Below are 17,864 nucleotides of genomic sequence, written 5' to 3' on the forward strand. Positions count from 1 at the left end.
GGAAAGAAGCTAATATTAGAAATAGTTTCCCCACTTGTTTAGTCAAGTATTATAAAAAATAAACTTGACCTGTGCGGCAGATTGAATATCTCATTAGGAATTCTGGATGGACAAGCTGACATTCTCTAAGGTCTAGTTCTGTACTGGTTGCAGAGCAGCTTGTATTCATTTAAATCCTTTTGGAGGATGTTAACAAAAGCAAAGCACAGAAAACACTCCTGTTCATGGCTGCCATTGAAATAACCTGCATCCTTCAAGTCTAGGAGCTCCATCCAAAACTGGGTGCTGAAGATATGATGACATTTAATTATTCAACATAACTCACTTGTATGACACATTGTTTTAAACATATTGTGTGAAAGGTATTTGAATTTTAATAAATTATATGCAAAGTTTATTTTAAAATACAAAAACAATGAAAGGGTAATCTACAGTACCAAAGTTCATATAAATGCATTTAGGCATTTTAATAACAATTCGTTTAATAACGAAAACACTGTGATGAGACTCGCGCTGTCTCTCCGTGTCTAAAAGGTTGCCGGTCCTGCTGGATAGCATGTGTTAAGTGACATGTTACAATAATAAGCACATTTAAGATTAAAAACAAACTCCTTACCGATTTCCAGCCGTTTCTCTTCCGCTTCCTCCTGCTCCAGACTGCCTTCTCATGAGTGATGTCATTTCCGAGAATTGTTGTGTGTGTTGTGGAATTTATTTTTTGTGCTCTCAAAATATTTTTTGTGTCCTCAAATTATTTTTTTGTGTTCTCAAAATATTTGTTGTGTTCTCAAATTATTTTTCTTGTGTTTTGCACTTCAGGGCCACCATTGTCACCACTTTTGGCAGTATATATCATATTTTTCACTGAGAAAATAAGATTCAGGCGCCATCTTTGGTATGTACATCGTAAAACCTAAGAACTATCAGTCACTTGCAACAGTATTAGAGTGGGTGGAAAGTATTTGTTTTAAACACAGAGACACTTCTGCAAGCAAATACAAATAGTGTAAACTGAGATTTGTTATAGCTAGGGATTGTTTCGGCTATAGAGAAGCTGTGGAGAGAAACGACAGAAACCAAAAGTGAAACTAAAACATACAATTAAAAATTATTCACAACACACGATAATACAAGTTATTAACATAAATACATGAATATGAACAATTATACAACAACAATGACATTGCTGAATCCGTAGTGGTGGGATATTGCTTTAATTTGAAAGTTTAAGCTGTTGTGAAACCATAAAGAAATACGAGAGAAAATGAAAGTGAAACTAAAACATACAATTAAATGTGATTCACAACACACGAATATACAAGTTATTAAAATAAATACATTCATATGAACAGTGGTACAACAGCAATGACAATGGGGGGACACGACTTTGTCCTCTTCTCCATCAGTGAAATTGTAACTTATGGTGACACGTTATATACCAAACTGTGCAGAATCGCTGGCTCTACAAAGTAGAGTTTAAGGGTGAACATAATACATGTACTGTGTGAGGTAAACACAAAAAAATGGACATACTCGGTCAGGCGCAATAGTAAAAACTAATTGGAGCTATTTGCTCCTTAGTGATATACTTTGCTTTTCCAGCTGTAAATATATATAACACATCAGAAATCAACGTGATAACTATATGAAACACCAGGTATGCAACTAAATAAGCTTGAGAAGGTAAATGGAAAAATGGAGAGCAGCAGCAATCTAAAGCTACTTAAATGGTTAGATTTTGTTTTAAAGTACACAAAATGAAACTTAGAGAATAAATTGTTTACTACTATATTATGATATTAGAAGTATTGATGGTACTGCTAATGTAATTAAATTGATACATTTCAATCAAATAAGTGTAGTTGGTTTATTGAGATTGAAATGGCTTGTTCCTTAAAATATTAGACCACAAGAGGGGGAACTTGACCTTGAATACTCTACTTACCAAAACCTTTAAGCAACAATTGTTGTCAACATGTGTCTTCATCTGATTAATATTTTTATGAGTCTGAAGCCATACATTTCTCGACTGCAAGCACCTGGAAGCCTCAAAAGTTGGGGACCAAGCAACGAAGTTGCTGGAACCCTATTGTTATTGTTAGGATTACTATTATTTTTCCGCAGTTTCTTTTCAAAAGCCTATAAAAACCAACGCTTGACGAAAACTCATGAAACTTCATACAGTGATAGATGGCTATGTAGTACTATGCCATATTCAATATGGAGGCCATATGTGACATGGTCTGGTGGCCATAGTGGCTTAAGTGACACATTTTGGAAAATACAAAAATCTTCTTCTCCGAAACCGCAGACGGGACAGATGTGAAACTTGGTGTGTGATGTTATGTTATGGCCTATATTCAGATTTGTTCAAAACAAGTTGATAAGTCATATGGTTTGGCAGCCAGATTGGATTGGCCAAGAATTTTCAAAGATCTTCATCTCCGAAACGGTTGGTCTGATTGATACGAAATTTTTTACACGTCACCTTGGCTAGCTCCTCTATCAGATTTGTTCACGGCAAGTTGATTGAGAAAACAAGATGGCCGCCATGAGCCAATCAAATTTCAGAGATGGTCAAGTTGCAAATAAATGCATATGGTGCAGTATGGAACTATGTTAGAATGTATTGGACTGATTGTTACTTGACAGGATTGATCCCATAAGCAATGTGGTGGTCACTGGTCATTATTATTATTATACTTATTTTTTCTTCAATTCCACCAGAATATGTTCAAATGCCTATAACTTTTGAACCGCAGTCTAAAAAGTCACCACACTTTGAGCTATTAGAGTGAGGATGACATCTTCGAGCATAGATTCATCAAACATACGTAAACGTAATTCCAGGGGCCCCGGGGGTTTCTTTCTCTGAAAAAATATAGGAATTAATATAATGTCTTATTGCAAAGAAAAGCAGAGCAGACACAAACAGTATTTTATTTATGTTTGTAAAACACTTGATAAGCCTTGTTTTTTATAACCTTCTCAACTATTTGCATTACTTTCTCATCCACACTTTCTAACAAGTCACTAAAGCATCTTGAAGGTAGAGTGCATGTTTCCGAGAAAAGCACGCAGTAAGACAGCCCGCTACTGTAAAAAGAGACAAATAGCACAGCTAACCCCACTCCGAGTGTGCATAAAGAGATAGACAGGTCAGGTGAACAAATACCCTGTACAGGCATTCAGACCTCTGATGATTCTAGGGCCCTGTTGTTTAGTAAAATATGTCACATTTGTTGGCAACTGGTAGAAGATTTACACACAGCTCATAGAAAAATACATGTTTTGACAAATGTGTTAAAACAAAAAGGGTATAATATCGTATCTGATGAGAGTTTGCTGAATCGTCACACTGTGAGTGAAAACCGCAATTAACAAATAATGAAACAAGTAAGACACAAAGACACTCGGTCTGCACGTATCACGGCAGTACTGATAAAGAATATTAATGTAGCCAAAAGAATGCTGCGTAGGCTTAAATCTAGAATGGATGTGTCACAATTAGCAGGATCACAGACACCATTACAGCACAGTGGCGGTTGATGACCACCCAGCAAACTTGGAAATTCAGGAATATATTGATTTGATTGTGTCTGATGAATTAGCATTAGAAGCTGATAATAATAACCAACCAGACTTGGAAATTCAGGAATATATAGATTTGGACGTGTCTGATGGGTTAGCATTAGAAGTGAATAATGATAATCAGATTGGGGGTGGTGATGTAGCAATGTTAGAGGTGAATAATGAAAATGATGAACAAATGGTTGAGGGTGGTGATGGCGGGGACCCGCCTCGGGTGTTTTTGGAGCGTATTCGTCACTATGACCGGGAAATTAACAGGTTCCGGGGAATGGAGTTTTATGAAGAATTCAGGTTTGTGAATCTGGATCTGGTAGAATCGTACACGGAGGCCATGCATATTGTGCATGGTGCTGTGCAAGGGCTATTAAATGAAATATCACACAATGTGGGTCCTAATGATTTTGTACAGCTTAGACTGAGCTCGGGGTCATTAAATAATGCTTTCTGTTAGAGGAGGCAACATTTGGGGGAGCTGGATACTACAGATTTCCTAGAGAGCATAGCTAATTTACTGCAAAGTCACACCGAAATCCTAATAGATGGTAGTTTGAGAATAACGGTCACAGTCATTAGAAATATGCAAGGTGGGGCACGGAGGCGTATAAAAGGTATTTTGTTTTGCAAGATAATAGACACGAAAGGGGCATGCCTCACTGATTTCAAAAACCAAGGTAACAATTTATATTTTGCCGCCAGTGTGTACCGCCTGTGGAAAGGGAAAGAATGCACAGATGTTTGTTTTACTTCACAAACAGCATTACTACGGGGTTTTAAACATCAGAACATTTATAGGTGTTAACTATTTCTGTGATTATTGCCACGCAGTACATGGGCATAAAAATAGTCACACGTGTCGGAATTTGTGCAGAGCGTGTTTAGACCCCCACTGTTTTGAGGTTAAAGAGACCATCACCAGATGCGATGTATGTAAAATATTCTGTAGAGGTGGTGTCTGTCTCAGCAGACACAAGGCTAAAGCTGCCACCAAAGAGATTCAGTGTGTTCAACACTTTTACTGTACAGAGTGCCGGACTTTTCTCCCAATAATGCACACTTGTGAAGAAAAGCTCTTTCCGCGCTGTAAAAGTGTTATCCAGACACCTGACAATCATGTATGCTACATGAGCGTAATAAACATCCCCAAACAATCGGAAAAATAAATTTTCTTTGATTTTGAATGCATGCAAGAAACAGGACACACATCCCAAATTATGTTTATGCCTCACACATAAACAACAAACGCACATGGGAGTTTTATGGGGATTCTTGCTTATCTGACTTTGTGAAATGTTTCATTGACACGTGTTTTAAAAACTATTTTATTTCACACAATGGTAAAGGCTATGATAACTACTTGGTCATTAGAGAGCTCATACGTGAAAAGGTTGCTACACACTTCATCACACAAGGAGGTAAAATGATGTGCATGACAGTGACTGCTCTGAATATCAGGTTCATTGGTAAGGTATGATGAGCACAAACTCGATTAATTTAATTTCCAAGATGAATTGAAGCGGTATTGTAGACAGGACGTGGACATACTGAGACAAGCTTGTACTACATTTAGAAACGAGATCTTAAGTTTGACAGAGCAGATACGTCTGAAGTGTCCGTCTGACCCTGATTCAGACCTGATTAAAGTCATTCTTGACCCAATTCAGTACATCACAATAGCCTCTGTGTGTATGACCATGTACCGGTACACGTCTCTCAGACCGCAGACCATAGCATTAGTCCCACACGAGAATTATCACAACCAGAAAAAGCGGTTCTTGACCCCCGCTATTCAGTGGCTCATGTATACTGAACACACAGACAACATCAGTATACAACACACACTAAAGCTGGGTGTTGAGCGTAAATTTGGCCTGTACTATCTAGATGGTTTTGCAGTAATAAACGGTGTGTACACTGCTTTTGAGTACCATGGATGTTTTTTTCATGGTTGCGATACCTGTTATAGCGAAAGTGACGTTAACAGTGTGACAAAAACAACATTCGGCTGGCTATATCAAAAGACAATGTATAAAACCGAATTCTTAAAATTACAAGGGTTTGATGTTAAAGTGATGTGGGAACACAAATGGAAGACAATGCTGAATGAAGACCAGGATGTTAGGGCATTTATTTCCGAATCACAGTTACCAGCACCTTTAGACCCCAGGGAGTCTCTATTCGGTGGGAGGACGAATGCAGTGACCCTGTATTATCAACCAAAACCTGGCTAGGAACTCCGTTACTATGATTTCACCAGTCTGTACCCGTTTGTAAATAAAACCAAATTGTACCCCGTTGGTCACCCGGATATAATATGCGAGGGCTTTGAAGATTTACAAAATTACTTTGGGCTCGCAAAAGTCAAAGTTTACCCTCCTTGAAGGTTGTTTTTCCCTGTGCTACCGACCAGAGTTGGTAAAAAACTGTTCTTTACACTCTGTCGGACGTGCACTGACACCCAGCAGGGCTCCCCCTGAACAAACAGCGACGAGCAGAGAGCGCTTACCGGTGTCTGGTGCACGCCAGAGCTGCTGGTTGCTGTAGATAAGGGTTACAGAATAGCAGAAATATACGAGATCTGGCACTTTAAGCACTCGACCAACACGTTGTTTAGTGAATATATTAAAACGCATTTAAAAGGCAAACAAGAAGCTTCAGGCTCCCCCAGTGGTGCAAAAATGACACAGACCATGAACGCTACATCAGAGAGTATCATGACAGAGAGGGGGTACACTTGGACCATTACAACATTACTAAGAATCCGGCCAAAAGACAGATTTCAAAACTGTTTTTGAATTCTTTATGGGGAAAATTTGGACAATGACCAGATTTACAAAACACCAGTATTGTGAGAGACCCCAACGAATTATTTAAATACGTGTTTGCCCTATACCACGAGGTCTCGTCTTGTGATTTTATTGACGATGACGATGATTTTATGTGCCTGTGTCACCTGGAAACGGGGAAAAGAGCACTACACACAGCTTTCAAATGTAAATATTTGTATCGCCAGTTTCACCACCGCCTATGCTAGGTTAGAATTGTACTCTCTTCTGGATTCATTACAAGATCGTTGTTTGTATTATGACACTGATTCAATCATTTATGTAAGCAGGCCAGGACAGTGGGACCCCGAGTTAGGAGATTATCTGGGTCAATTGACAAGTGAGCTGCCTCCGGATCAGCACATTACAGAGTTTGTTGCAACAGGACCTAAAACCTATGGATATAAGCTCTAAGGAGTGAAAGCCTGTATCAAGGTAAAGGGTATCACATTAAACGTGGCTAATAGTGAGAAAATTAATTTCGATAGCCTAAAAGATTTGATACTTGACTATGCGGATAAGTAGGCTGGTGCAAATGGTGAAATAAAAGACATTGCACTGCGGCAACCGGGGATAGTACGTGTTAAACGTGACTGGCACTTAGAGACGAGAACACTGCAAAAGACCCTGAAAGTTGTGTATGATAAACGTGTCCTGGGACCAGACCTTACATTCTTGCCCTACGGGTATTGAACAATGGATTTTAGACTGCAGCACCCGTTTTCATGTATTTTGTCAGGGCCCTCAAACTGCGGCAAGAGTTTTTTTATAAGACAATTATTAGACAATGGTGTGTTATCGTGTATGCCTGATAATATTGTTTGGTGTTATAGCTGCATGCAGCCTCTCTATAAAGAACTGAAGTTAAAATACCCTTTTATTAAATTTATAGAGGGGTTGCCTGAAACATTTAATGATGATGAATTACTACCATGTGGTAAAGTAAACATGTTGATCATTGATGATCTTATGGAAAAGGCCTGTGAAAGCGATGAGATTGAAAAAGCCTTCACTAAATACATGCACCACAGAAACCTCAGTATTTTATATATTGTACAGAATGTGTTTTGTCAGGGACAGAAAAGTAGAACTATCACTTCAAACACCAAATATATGGTCCTTTTCAAAAACCCGAGAGATAAATTACAGATTACAACGTTAGCTCGACAGATGTATCCAGGCAAATCTCAATATTTTTTGGAAGCTTTTGAAGATGCCACCAAGAAGTATTTTGGATACTTATTTGTCGATGTCATGTCAAAGACCCCTGATGAATACCGTTTAAGGACGGGTCTTTTCCCCCCTGACATCCCGGTGGTTTATGTGTTTAAAAAACAAAGAAATTATAAGGCGCTGGTTTTCCATCATTGAGCGCATTTGCTGTCTGTGACTCTGGCTGTCAGTATGTCACTGCGTATGAAGAGAAAACTGGCTCTCCTGCAGCTGCTGGTTAAAGCCAAGCCGCAACAAGGCCATTCTGTGCGCCGCTGGAAGCGACCTGGTACAGGCCGTGTCAGAAATCGCTCTAAATACACTGAAAGGAAACATCCGCTTGAGCGCTAAACAATTTCAGAAACTCAAGAAAAGTGGCCACATTATAAAAACTCTTAGTAAAAAGACAGTGTCTGTTAAGAGAAAGAGAAATCTGTTGAATCAGTCTGGGGGGTTTATCGGTAATGTGCTTAAATATTGCCATTCCCCTCATTACCAGCTTACTGACCAGATGAAAATGCAATTCACTGAGAAAATGTATCTAGTACCTCAGAAACAGATGGGCCAAATTAAAGAGGACTTTCCAGTTGAACACGACATCAGAAAAATAGCCACATATAAATTGGATGGTGAAATGACAGATATTCTGCAAAGCTCTCAATTGGGTGAATATGACAAAGCGCTGCAGAGGTACTTGGCCCTAACGCGGCAGGCAGAATCTGAAAAAGCCACTTTGACTTTGCAGATGCCTGACACTGATACCCCGACCGAAAAACCGCACACAGAGCCTGTTTTCGATTATATTTTAGACGCTATCCCGCAAAGGCAAAAGAAAAATGCCTAAATATTGGATTTATTAACTACATATAAACATAATTCATGTGTATATAATATTTTATTATCAGGTTAGCAGGCGTTACATATATGAGAATGCCACGTCATTAAGCTTAAACGCACACACACAAACACACACACAAGCATTATTCTATCATTCTATAGTGTCTATAGCATTATTCATACACTGTTCTAACATTGTTTATTTCTGTTCATGACGGATTTTAGCAATTATGACAGATCCTAAAATCATGCATTCGGTTACACATCTGACAATTCTCATTTACATGAAGCTTAAACAGATACATAGGTCACGTTCTCCTGTTATAACTTTTCACAAACTGCATTACCATGTTGTCATTACTAATTAAATCTTCAGAATACAAATCCAATATCTGATTATAAGCTAGCCCCTTACAACGCTGTTGTAAAAAATACACACAGTGGTCTCCACATGTTGTGGATATAGCATCCTGCAACTGTCTGGAGTTAACACTGTTAACACTGAGTTTGTGTTTATAAAACGCATGATTGATTTAGGGAAAAAAGGAGCATTGGGGGGGAATCCGTAAGAATCAAAGAATTTGGCCTTCCCTTCTCCTCCTAGATAGATAGCGAGCCAGTGCTCCCCGGGTCGGTCAACAGGCCGGCCTGTGGACTCCTGACCGTTTGGGGAGCTTATCAGATGGAAACACACCCAGAAAATAGTCTCTTGTGTAACTGTCCTTAGTCTTTATGGCCCCAATCTGTTGCGTATTCATGACCAGTTTATTGAAAGCCACAAGGCAATTGTTTTTCAACTGTAGTCGTAAAGGACTTATCTTAATAATGATTAATGTTAATTTCAACAATGTTGTCAAAAACAGCATACACTATCATGTTCACGGTGGTTGGTAATGGCTGGGCAAAACTTATTTCTGCTCCCAGGTTCCCTGTTTTTATGAGTGAATAGTGCCCGGTGCATTCTTGATCCGGGCTGAGGTTAAATGCAAACAGTGTGTAACCTCTGTCAAACTCCTTATGGTCCACTACCAGAGGCTTGTCTTTGAAGCGCTTTCTGGCTGTTTCCACCAGGTTAAAGTTATCATTTGCGAAATCCGGTTGTAGCGGTTTAGTAGGGATCTGCTCCCCATCTACATACAGGGCCAGGAAATTAATATCATAATGTTTAAAGTAGGGGTTTAGTGTAACGTCACCACTGAATGCGGCGTTATCCACAAAACCAATTACTATTATTTTAGGCAATTGTCCCAGAAACAAATTTTCCTGGTTGCAGACCCTGCTTCCTCTGGCCAGACTGAACACTTTCATATGAACCCGATCTACAGGGTATTTTGCATTAGCCACCTGCAGCGCATCGGCATGACCCAGCCTGACAGCGGGGGCCACCCGGACCCTCTTCACAGACACAGCTGCTGAGAGAACCGACAGTTTGAAATCCTCAGCGTTGCTCATGAGACAGAACGCTTCTCTGTTACGGGTGAGTTTAATTTTTATATCAACGCCGTTCAGCATTAATTTGTCTTGAAAAAACATGTCTGCATGAATACAACCCAACAATTCTAGTTTTCGGCTTCCTGCTGTATAGGCCGCTCTATTTCTGAACCCCAGGTTTGCCCCGTTCAGTGCGGTTACTTCGTGCTGGCCGGCTGTGTCCTTGACAAAAAGGCCTGCTGAGTACTGTGTGTTCAAAGTGCTTTCACTGTAGTTGAGAATGGATTCTATTATAGCCCTGTATGGATAACAGTTGTTGCTCTGGCTAATAAGTCTGTCACCGGTTGTGATGTCGACCTGGCTGAAAAGGGAGGCCACGGGATAATTGACCAGGCCCACCCGATCATCCTGGGCCAGATCAGTGCCATCATGCTTAGTAATTTTACAAGTCAGGTAGATGATCGTGTTGTTCAGATCTAGATAGTCTTCTCCGTTTCCAGTGACGTAGAATTCCAGTGGGGCGTTGTCAGAGAGCGCTGTGAGGGGGGGCACCTCCACATAGAAACTTTTCTAAATGCTGGTCTGTGTGGGCACCAGCTGAAAAGGGTCCAGTTCAGATTTGGTGCACTCCTCAGAAATGCAGTGAATGAAAGCCATGCTTAAAATATATCCCTGGGATGTTGTTGCCTGGAGCTCCTCTTCTTACCAGCCCCGTTTCTCTTATGATTGTGTTTCTTCTGTATAGTCCTTTTAACAGGGGCCGGCGGTCCTGTGAGCCTCAGTGGTGTCGTTCTTTTCCTTTTAATGCCTCTCCTGACCTTTCGGACCACATCTTTAGCTATGTTTGTGGCAGCCAATTTGACGTGTGGTTTGACAATTTCTAATCCGCGTCTCAGAAAAGGCATAGCAACAAGCTACCCCCGCACCATATTGTACCGGCATCCCGGCGAAACCAGGGAGGCCGTTACCCGCCTGATACTTGTAGTAGTTCCTATACATGTGCGGGTCTCCATAGTTTTTAACAATCACCATGATTTGAAAGTGGTTGTATCTAACAGGTTGGAAATGCAACTTCACTATCACCTTGCCGTATGCGAATGTGACATGTCCGTTCTGGTCAGTCTTTATTTCAATGCTGATGGTGTCGAATTGATCCATGTTCAGGGGGACATAGTGGGGCTTATCATATAACAGCGTAACAAACTTGTCTTCTTCCCCTTTTTTAGGTACACAGCGCAGAAGCGGGGCATACATGTCACCCACTAGTTGGTGTTCAATTATATCGGTATAAACATACATGTGGTTAAAACCCGCTGTAATATCCGCAGGATGGGGTGATTTTTTTCCCCCCTTCTCGGGAATGAACCCCAAGACATGTGCTAGCTCGCCCCTGGTAAAAAACAATAAAGTCGAATCCCCGAAAAGCCTCATGCTTCTACTAATATAGTTGTATTGAAAGTATACCTTGTGCGATGTGGGGACGGCCTTGACAGCATTATTCATGGCTGTTAACAATACATCAATGTTTTTATAGTAGCCTTGTGATATTTCATAATACCAGTTTGTATCGGTTGTCTCAGAATGCTATTCAAAGCTCTGTTTCCTGTCAAATGTATTGATGGTCATGGGGTAGTGCATCTCCACCATCCCTACCTCCCATTTACCTGGTAGATCGATGGATTTGGCTAGATGGTCAGTGAAGTTGGAGCTCTTGTTGTTAGGAAATAGTGTCTCCGAGGCATTACTGGTAAAAGTCAGGTAAAATCCGTTTTCACTCATTTTTTATCCTCTCACAACCCCCGGGGCTATGTCTTTCACCTCTGAAGCTTTGATCCTATTAAACTTATTAAATTTAACTATTAATCTATTAATCTATTAACTCCCCAACTCAGCCATTTGACTAAAACTTGTTTACCCCAGCCACGGCCTCTGGAGTCTAAAAATTTCTGTATTCGATAGACTCTGTCACCATTTGGGTTTATTTTTTGTAACTCTTCAGTGTAAAACTGCCCTTTTATGTCGTCACCAGCATAATCTTTTAGTTTGTAAATAGGCCTTAATCCAGGCACACATTCTTTAACTATGAATATTTCATCTGTGAATGTTTGCTCATACCCCTTTTCAAATTTCCCTTTTATACTCGACACCTTCACATGATCACCTTCTTTAAACTTAAATTTTGAAGGTTTGCTTTTTACAAATGACCCATACACAGTCCTCCACACCCTCAGGGCATTGTCACGGGTGACATCTACTGGTCGTTCCTTGACAGTTCTATGGAATGTGTGATTGTAACTGTGAAACAGCTGTAAAGTACTTCCACATTTTTGATTTTATAGTCCTATTGAATCTCTCTACCACACTGGCTTTCACTTTACTATTTGTCACAAAATGTACAATTTGGTATTGCTTGAGAAGACTTTGAAAACCATGGTTGAGGTTCTTTCCCCTGATCTGTCTGCAGTTTCTTTGGAACACGCCCTTGGGTGAATATTCTTTTAAAGGCGGCACACACTTGCTGACCCGTTTTGTTTTTTAACGGTACTGCCAGGCGTATTTGGACAACACATCTATACAGGTTAGAATGTATTTCATACCATTGTTGAACTTTGAGAACTGACCCATTTCCACCAGGTCTGCCTGCCATTGCCAGTCAATGTCTTGTACCAGTGTCAAGTTCCTCTTAAACCTCACCCGCGCTGGTCTGTGCACTGTGTATGTATATTGATCCGATAACCATTGTGAAACATGTTCTCTTTTTATACGGTCAACCTTTGCTCTGGCACTTCTCAGCAGTGTATCGAGTCCTCCAAAACGACCGGCTTCTTTAGGCGTATAATAGATCTCTTTTAATCTCTCTTCATGGTTCATTTTCTCGTGATTAATGAATACACCCTTCAACTTAGTAACTTATACCAACTAGTAACACCGAGGTGGCTGAGTGGTTAAGGCATTGGACTTAAGATCTAACGGATGTATGTCTGCGTGGGTTTGAATTCCACTCTAGGTAAGTACTTTTTTTTTATCAAAACTTTATTTTGTTCTCTTTTTCTAATTTAATTTATTTTATTTTATACCACCCCAAAAATAATCATAAAATATATAACTTAAAATCATCACACACACATCACTAAACACAGTTTAAAATACTTTTTTATTAAAACTTTACATGAAGAAACATAGCAGTAATGAACAAAATATTTTGACTTACTGTACATTTTGTTCAATTTTAAGCCTGCAATAACACACTGTCACCACTGGTAGCAGCATATACCACAAACAGCGATAAAAAAATGAAGCGGCCATCTTGGGCATGTACATCGTAACAACAAAACACTATCAGTCACTTGCAACAGTATTAGAGTGGAAACTATTATTTTAAACACACAGCCACTTATGTCTGCAAATACAAATAGTGTAAATTGAGATTTGTTTATACTTAGGGATTATTTCAGCTGTAGAGAAACCTTGAAGAGAAGCAAGAGAAAACAAATGTGAAACTAAAAAATAGGATTAAATGTGATTCACATGAAACATAAATACACATTTTATAAAATAAATACATGAAAATCAACAGTGGTACAAGAGCGGTGATGTTGCTGAATATGTAGTGGTGGATTATTGCTTTCAACTGAACATAATTTCAAACTGAGATTGGCTGGATCCGTGCATCAGTTCCTGGTTAAATAGTTAACGATGCAACACGGGGGGCGACTTTGTGCTCTTCTCTCTCAGTGAAATCGTAACTTATGGTGACATGTTGTATACTGAACTGTGCAGAATCGCTGGCTCTATTCAATAAAATTGAAAGGGCAAACATAAGACGTTTACTGTGTGAGCTACAATCGAATAAACGGACCTGCTCATTGAGGCGCTTGATATTAGTAATTGGACATATTTCCTGCTTTATGAAAAACATTGCTTTTACAAGCTGGAATTGTACACTGTAAAAAATGTTACATGCAATCTACTTAAAAAAAATATGGTAACATTATTACACATATTATTTTTGAGTATTTTTTAAGGTTTTGTTTTTTTGCGAAATCTACCGGAATAAATTAAGTAAAATTTACGTATTTGTATTAATTAAAATGACTTAATTATAAAATGTACTGCCTTTTTCAGGTTAAGATAATAATGAATACAAAATGCAGTTTTTGTTGACAAACATGCTTTTATTGTGTTTTTGGACTGTAACCATAAATAACAAATATATATAAAATGTAAGCAGCAGTTCTAAGACATGAAAAAAAAATGTTTACATTTCCCATGTCATTGAGAAACATCATTTTGTTACACAAAAACATGTGCATACAAATTTGTTTCTGTGGGAAATGTCACATTCTGGACTAAAACTTTTTAATAACTAAAAGATTGTATGAACAACAATCATGTAGAACAGTATCAAACACTCAATCAGTGCAGTTTTTTTTTCCACCAGAACTTAGTAATAATGCTTTGTCTCTCAATCTAAGACATTAGTTTGTTTTTAAGTGTTAGTAATTTGGGGGAAAAATTGCACACAACCAGTTCTAAGAAGAGCTTCTGAAAGGCCTCAAATGTGTGCCTCAGTTCTTTCGAGTAGGTGAGGTTTAGTGCATACGTCAGTCCAAGAAGAACAGCACAGGCTCTAGACAGATTTTCCAAGCCAGCCATGACTTGCACCCCCTCCAAGATGATGCTGACGTCCTCCTGATCATCCCTCTTGCAGATGGCAATTTTCATTATTTGCGGCAGGAGATCTTGCTGCACATCTGTATTGTCTGTAAAACAACCATTAAATATGTATTTTTATCTTGTCTGTCTCTCTATCATTATATATCTGTCCATAATTATAAAGTTGATTTTTGTACGGTTGTAAACAAACATTTTGAAACATTTTTCTTATAACAGCTTAAAATTCTAATTTTTTTTGTAAACACTATAACAAAAAAATATGTTTCAGTGGACCGCACAGACTGTCAAAATAACAAGCTCAAATACAGTTTCACCAATGACAGAGGGTGTATTCAGGTTAAAAAAAAAAAAAAAATTACATTTGGTGACACCAGTGTAGGGGGGGAAACTGCAAATTAACCATGTTTACATGAGGAATATAGTGCATTCAGAATGTAAAACAGCCCCCACATTAATTCTAATTTTCAGTTTACTTATTCTGATTGTTGGGGTAAAATTGCTTTCCAGTAAGATACTAGTTAATCTTGGTCTTATGAGGGTTTCTTTGTTCTTATTTCTCAGCTCAGACTTATCTGTGTGGCAGATAAAGAAAGTTTACTCCCGTGGACATTCCTTAGGTAACGAACTGAAAATATATATATATCACATTCTTATCAGTACAATGTGTGCTGTGTCCTTGGTACCAGTACCTTCATGTCTGGATGAAATGTTGTTTTCCCAATTATAAAGAATACCTTATCAATTATTTCTTCCCGTGTCTCGGAACTGCCCTGGGACATATGCAAAGAAAATGTCATTCAGGTTCAGGACTGCCCCGAACCTCCTTTGAAATATTGCTTGTAGATGTATAAAAGGCTGTGTGAAACTTTCAATAAACGAAGATAAACGAAATGACATTGTGTCAGTGACTTTACTTCCTGGGCCTGTCTCCTGCTGAGAGTCTAAACTGTTACTGGAAGCGCTCACTGGGGTGCCTGATTCACTGGGATCCGAAGGGTTGCTTCAACTGAAGCTTTGCACCTTAACACTGATGTTGATCCCAATCTGTAAATGTAACTGGTCCTACTTGCACCGCTCCAAGCAGAATTCGAACCAGCTTCACCGGCATTGGAGGTGGGTGCACTAACAAGGACGCTAAAGATCATAGCCTCTAGCATCAGTCACTGGGGCACCACCTGAACAAATGGACATACTCATTGAGGCGCTTAATATTAATAATTGGAGATATTTGCTCCTTGATGAGAAACATTGCTTTTACAAGCCGTAATTATATATAACGTGCACATCGGTAATCAATGTGACAATACAATGCAACAAAGTAAGCAACTAAATGAGGTTTGGAAGGTAACTGCGAATTGAAAAGCTGCAGCAGTTCTAAGGTATATAAGTTTTTAGATTGATGTACACAAACGAGACTTGTAGAATAAAGTGTTTACTCATTTATGATGATACCAGAGCTATTTATATTATAACTAATTTAATTAGAAATGATATATTGAAATCAAATCAGGGTAGTTGACTTTTTGAGATTAATACTGGCTTGTACTTCAACATATTTGACCACAAGAGGGGGAACTTGACCATGAAAACTCTTCCGATTTTGTCAAAATTTGTTTTCATCTGATTTATATTATTAGGAGTGTGAAACCATACATTTATTGACTGGAATCACCTGGAAGCCTCAATAGTTGTCTGCAACGAATATATTTCATTAGTATTATTATGAAAATGTTTCTGCAAGTATTTTCAAAAGCTTATACAAACAATACACTTCATACAGTGATACACAGCTGTGTAGAGCATTGCCATATGTAATATGGAAGCCATTTGTCACTGGCTGGTGGCCAGATTGGTTTAAGTGACAGATTTTGGACAATTTTCAAACGTCTTCTTCTGTGAAACCGCAGGTACGATTGATGTGGAATTCTGTACACATGCCCTTGGCTAGATCCTCCATCAGATTTGTTAAAGGCAATATGATTGATGAAACGAGATGGTTGCCATGAGCCAATCAAATTTCAGCAATGCTTAAATTGCATAACGTGTCAGAGCAGGTTTGAAGTACATTAGAATGTATTAGACTGTGTTAGTACTGTGTAGATGTGTATTTGGCCCCCTGCATTGCTGCTTGCATATATATTATTAGGCTTCCAGGTCCAGGATGCCTGGAAGCCTATTGTTGTGTAAGGATTATTATTATTATTATTATTATTATTATTATTATTATTATTATTATTATTATTATTTTCTTCCGTCAGAATATTTTCAAATGCCTATAACTTTTGAACTGCTTGGTGAAAACTCACCAAACTATGGTATGAGTGTAGGGGTCTATGGTATGGTCACTTGAATACAATATGTCACATGGTTTGGCAGCCATCTTGGATGTAGTCCAAAAAAATGGACCGTTTTCAAATATCGTTTTATCAGGAATGGTAAAGAGTTGAGTTATGAAACTTTTTCTACATAGTATGCTTATGTAAATCCTTGATTTGGATATATCAAAAATATGATAAATCACATGGTGTGCTCACAATTTTCGATTATGCTGAAAACACTGGTATACAGCATCTGTGGACTGTTCTCTACAAATATTCTATAAGAAAAGTTCCTACATGAAGAAATATGGGCGCAATGAACAAATGTTTTAGACAAAAAGTCAAAACACGAAAATACAAGTTATTAAAATAAATACATGAAAATGGACAGTGGTACGAGGGCAATGACATTGCTGGATCTATAGTGTTGGGTTATTCCTTTAATTTGAAAGTAATTTCAAACTGAGATCACAACGAGTGCATGACTTCCTGTTAATATCATGACAACGATGCAACAAGGGGGGGGAATTTGTGCTCTTCTCTTTCAGTGAAATCATAACTTATGGTGACATGTTATATACTGAACAATGCAGAATCACTGGCTCTATAAAGTAGAGTTGAAAGGGTGAACATTAGACGTGTACTGTGCGAGCTACACCCAAAAATACGGACCTACTCTGTCTTTGGCATGTACATTGTAACAGCAAAAGACTAAGGGCAGGATTAAATCAAAAATGTTTGCGAGCGCGAAAAGTCCCAGAAGAGTCACAGGAGGGGATCTCGCAGCTCAGCTCCTCGCTGAATTAAATCTGAAATGTGCGGAGCTGCGAGCGGGAGGAGCCGGATTTTCTGGCGGGGTTTCTGGGGTGGGCGGGCGCGTGAGAGAAATCGCGAGCCAATCACAGTGTCTGAAATCTGAGTGACAGCGAGGGCGCGAGAGCAGGACGTGCTGCGAGGAGAGCGATGCGTCGATAAA

Source organism: Amia ocellicauda, chromosome 2, assembly GCF_036373705.1.
Source record: "Amia ocellicauda isolate fAmiCal2 chromosome 2, fAmiCal2.hap1, whole genome shotgun sequence".
NCBI lineage: Eukaryota > Metazoa > Chordata > Actinopteri > Amiiformes > Amiidae > Amia > Amia ocellicauda.